The 5,283-nt window shown below is 37.2% G+C and overlaps 1 long non-coding RNA gene across 1 annotated transcript in view; it reads right to left on the minus strand.

Moving 5' to 3' along the window:
* Positions 1-256: 256 nt before the first annotated feature.
* Positions 257-5,283, minus strand: part of LOC147648407 (uncharacterized) — a 6,097-nt gene continuing 1,070 nt past the window's right edge. The window contains exons 2-3 of the long non-coding RNA XR_015280565.1: positions 4,831-4,935; positions 257-2,275 (exon numbers count right to left, since the gene is read on the minus strand). This is a non-coding gene — a long non-coding RNA (uncharacterized LOC147648407). The remainder of the gene's footprint in view (positions 2,276-4,830; positions 4,936-5,283) is intronic.

Here is a 5,283-nt window from a genome sequence, read left to right on the forward strand (position 1 = left end):
TAGTTTTTTTTCTCCATTCTGTATTTTGTTTATGCAAGATGTAGTGGAAAGACTAAGTTTATTCGTCCCTGTGGAGACCACTCTCATTTTGATTCAAGTACCACTTTTTTTCCCTGTTTTTCTTCCCCTTGTTTTGTTTGTGCTTTCTTTAGCTCTTTTTGCATAACACTGTGTTTTTCTCTCCACTTGCACGTTGAATGCAGTCCTTGAGCACTGATGGCTTACCATCTACTTTCTCTATTTCCCTCTTCCCATGTGGCAGAATGGAGCAACCATATTTTGGAGGCAAAAGTGGTTGTGGTGGCAAGGGCATGTTTTTCATTTTGAACTCATGCACTAGTATATAAAAGAATGTGAAACTTCTGCTTCATTCTTTGTCTCTCTCTTGTTTATTTCCCCTTCTCTGTTTCCTGTGGGTAATTTTCCCCTGACTCTGGCAATTTATTTCCCTGAACCTTCTTTTTGCTAAGTGCTTTCAGGGAGCAGTTCTTAGGTCCAAAATCTCAGTGTGTCTGACATTGTTCCTTGAGAAGTCCTAGATGTAAAACTGAAATCTACACAATGCAACAGGTTAAGTTTCCAAGGGATTTAAGTTTTTTGATTCAGTGGAAGCAGGTCATTACCTGCATAAGACCCATGAGCAGAAGCCAATAGGCTCTTGTTCAAGAATTTTGGTCAGTGGTATCAAAGAGCTTCTTGAACTAGCTTTAGCATTTGTTTGGTTGTTTCTTTGTGCCTAAGTCTCTGAGCTGTCAACATCGTGACCATATTATAGAGAGTAGTAATTTCTCTGTTGGGGAAAAAATATGCTATTTCTAAGTGTGCTGAGTGCTTCATGGAATTTGCAAAAGAGAGGTGATGTCCTTAGTGAGGTTGTAACCACAATGGACATGATACATTGAGGATTATGATGGTTATTTAGTACAGGAACGAGAATATGTACTTGATTTTCTAAAGCAGAGTTCTAATTTGTAAGGAATGTAACTAGGAATTCAGTGAGGAAAAGATGTAGAAACCTGATAAAGATGAGCTGTGAAAAGCAGGTCACCAACTCTGTGACAGATTTTTAAAATTCTGTTTATGTAATTTCTACACCATTTTCCATCCTCTCTTCAAAAATGGGTGCCAAAATGGAAGTATGGGAGAATATCTGAAAATTTGAAACACGTAAATGATTAAAGTTTTCACACTGGTACAGGTAATTATAGGAGCTAGGTTTATTGCACAGGTGATTTCGAGAATTGTGTAGCTAAAAGAGGTGAATTCAGAGTAGAATGCTAATGGCAAACAATCTGGTGAGCCTTTTATTCTGATAGAACAGGAAGTATGATCTACCCATCTCTTCCACTTTACCTCTGGGTAAATGGTAAAAGGCTTCAGATTGCATGTGTGTGCATGTGTGTGGCCCCAGGTCCAGGGCACTGTAAAAAGAAGAAATGTTTAATGCAGTTTCTGCTGGTCTATATTAATTGTTCCCAGGATAACTCCTCGTTTCATGTTCCTGTCATGCACTTTTCCAGGTAAACTGCAGACACAGGTGCTGAGTTTGTTCTCTTTTTGCTTATTCCAGGGCTTTCCTGTGAAGGAAGTGTACAATTAGCGTGAACTGGGGATTACACTGTCATGTGAACAGATGGCCATAAGGCATTGCCCAAGTCAGACTGATAAAAAATTTATAAGTCTTCACTGGAATGATCTGTGATGAATATATAATGCTAGAGCTGCCAAGCAGTTAGCCAGAAAAGCCAGTGCATTTCTTCAAATGTGTGTGGCTCCAAATCTGGCTCTGCTTCTCTTTTCCCCTCATAAAGTCCTAATAACTTTCTTTTCTGCTGACACTAATCATCATCATATCTAAGTAGTATTGATCTTTTAGGGTCTGCCAGTCATCCTTATGTGGCATATACTGTCATCAAAAAGCCTTCTGTTAGAAAGTTTTACCTGAAAATAAGGCCATTAGCTGTTGGTTTAAAATTCTGTCAAAGTCTATTTCTAACATTCTAATGCATAGTCTTTCATAAAAAGTATGATAATTGCCCTGAAGTACCAGCAACCTGAATACATATCCAGGAAAAGAGAAAATAAAGTATTAATGGAAAAGAAATGCTGAAAATTCTTTTCTTCACTGTGTTTTTTTGGTTTTTTTTTTTTTTTTTTGGTTGTTTTGTTATGATTCCTTCAAAGTCTTCAGGAAGGGAATATGTTCTGTCAAATGGAAGCTGCAGTGCTTCTACATCTCATAAAGGTGGAAATCTTCCTTTTTTTAAACGACAGCCTGTAAGTTTAAAAGACGAAGTTATATCACTGCAGAATTTATTTTCCCTAATTCACTTACATACTTTTTTGGCTTAATTGAGTGTGCTCAGATCAGATATTTGGTAACAAATTACCTCATTCATGTATATGCACACCAGGAGCACATTTGGCAGATTCCTAATCATTTGTATCAAGTGTAAAATGCACCTAATTAGTTTTTGATGTATGACAGCTTTCACATTGCTAGCATGTTACTATTTTTTCTAATTTATGGTGCTGAATGACAGAATTCCATCATGAGTTTTTTCTACCATGATCTATTTCCATAATAACACAGGAAACAGGATAGATCACAGGAACAAGACTAGAGTCTTGATTGTTTATAGTTAGTCTACTAAATTATCAGAATTTTAACTTCATATTTATTGAGCAGCTCTGTGAAACTTTTACTGCAAAATTTCACTTCCTGCCTCTGCCCCTGCCACTTTCAGGGTGGGACTCCACAGCCCATACTTAAATTTGTGTGGAACTTAACTATAACTGAAAATTTTCAGTTCACTCTGTGAGTGGGAATCTTCTTTAAATAGCAATAGAAACACTCCACACAATCTACCAAATAAACATTTAAAAAGGAACTAATTCTGAAGAAATTTTGTTATGCAGTCAGTGAAAATTAAGGTCAAAGTAATACTGTCAAAGCCATAGAGAGATACTGGATCTCAATTTCATTTAAAACATTTCAATTTTAACACTTTTGTTAGAAAACCAAGCACACATCTTGTTTCAGAGCAAAGATTCACACCACTTTTTCTCCAGAGGAGGATTAAAGCTTTTGAAACATACAGGCTACATCTCTAGCTTGGGATTCCGCTGTGGGTTAACCATTTTCTGCACTTATTTTGTGTGATAGCAAAAGCCACCAGAGAGCTCCAATAAAAAGCCAAAGCCATTGCAGACTTTTAGCCAGTGCGTGCTGTCAGGAAACTAAGATAAAACTGTGAAGCCTTGAGAGTATGGGTAACAAAAATGTACGATAAGGCCTCATTTCTGAGCTCAGATCACTGGGTAAGTTGCTGTGTTACTGAACATCTCCATTTGAAGTGACAGGTGGTCAACTTCATTCATCACCTCTGATTTTGTGAGGCTTGCAGAAAATGCTGCTACACTAACTCTTGGCTGGGAAGTGCATCTCACCATACAAGGTTATGGGCATTGTAAAGGGCATGGGAGTTTTATGGCCTGCATTTAAATCCAGAGTGATCAGAGTAAGATCCTTATTTTGCTAATGGAATTATGTAAACAGATATTTATTTTTTTAAAATATTGCAGCATAGCAAAGAGAAATACAGTGAAAAACAGTTACATTCAACCTAGATAAAAACTGAAGGGGAAAATGCATAAATTCTCTGGGAGTGTTGGGAAGATATAGACTGGGTAAGCAAAATCTGACTTTTTTTTCATACCTTTCCTTTCATACTTATTATAATGAAGAACTTTACTGGGCAACTAACTAAGCACTGGCAGAGATTGCCCAGAGAGGTTGTTAAATCTCCCTCACTGGAGATATTCAAGAACCATCTGGACAAAACCCTGTGCCATGTGCTCAAGGATAATCCTGGTTGAGCAGGGAGGCTGGACCAGGTGACCCACTGTGGTTTCTTCCAACTTGTCCAATTCTCTAATTCTGTGATTATGACATGCCTAATATAAACCATTTCTTCATAGCTTTGGGTTATCTACACCTGATTGCAAATAATCTAGTATTTACTCCAATACAAAAACAATCTTCCATTTCAGAGTTAGGTCAAGACCTGCATTTAACTAAGTCACAAGTTTTTTATTACTCTCTGAGTCAAGGCTGAAAGTATTTAACAGCTGTGCTCCTTACAGATCAGCCTCCAAGGCCATTGAAAAAAACACCAGCATCAATATAAGAACAAACTAAAACAGGGAGCTTCTTTAACTTGGAAGCATTCAGGTTTTTTTAATCAAATCACCAAGTTGCTCTCAGACTGTCCCAGAGTCTTCCCAGGAGGCGATTTCAACTGCACACATGTGCATACACCAGGGACAGGCAGCGAGGCAGAGGAGACCCTGAGGTGGAAACCTAATAAGTGAAAAAGTCTTACATGATCTGAGATACCAGGCCCATTTGCAAAGCCTGGTGAGCCGACTTCATTATTGGCTGCCTCAGGTTATCTGGGTAGACAGTGACAGATCATTCTGTAGGGCCTGAAGGGAGCCAGATCAGTCTGCTTAGAAAAACAAATAAATCCAGGACTGAGACTGAGTTTAAAAAAGATTTACAAGGCTCACTGGTGCATGTGGCCCTCTCAGAGAGAATTTTGGCTCCAGGCCCTGTATGGTTACCCTGTTTCACAATTGCTGCAGTCTGAAAAGTGAGTGAATTATCTTCCTCTGACTGCAGGAAGTTCGGTTTTGTTTTGGTTTTTTTTTTTTTAGATAGCATCTGCACAGTAAACAGACAACAAATGGCATATAAAAAGAAGAGAAAGGAAGGATTTTTATAAAAAAGATCACATAAAAGAAAACATAAATCTTTTGATATCTGACCTTTTAGTTATAGATTTCCAGGGACAGATTGAATAAAAAAAGTCGTCAAATTGTTGAAAGAGTCATGTGTTCCATTCTCCATAATAACAAAAGGCAACTGCTCTTCTAAGACAAAAAACACACAGAATCATAATTTTTTTGAACAGACACTTAAAATCTACATAATGTATTAGAGATGCATTTTTTCTTAACAGAGATTTTAATTAATCTTAAGCAATAATGTTCAGGTACAAGTTAGAATCAGGAAGAAATGTTGAATTAAAGGTTTAATTATGGTTGTTCTTCTTTAACCTATGTGAGATCCAGGAATAAATATCTAACCAAACCCAGGTATTAGTAATATATCATGTAGGGTGATATACTGGGCTGTATAGAATTTCTCTTTTGATGTTGATTTATTTTGATTGCTATTTAAATGATTCATAAGCTTTAGAGAAACACAGTTTACACCTA

The sequence above is a fragment of the Cyanistes caeruleus genome, chromosome Z (assembly GCF_971803275.1).
Source record: "Cyanistes caeruleus chromosome Z, bCyaCae1.hap1.1, whole genome shotgun sequence".
In the NCBI taxonomy this organism is placed as follows: domain Eukaryota; kingdom Metazoa; phylum Chordata; class Aves; order Passeriformes; family Paridae; genus Cyanistes; species Cyanistes caeruleus.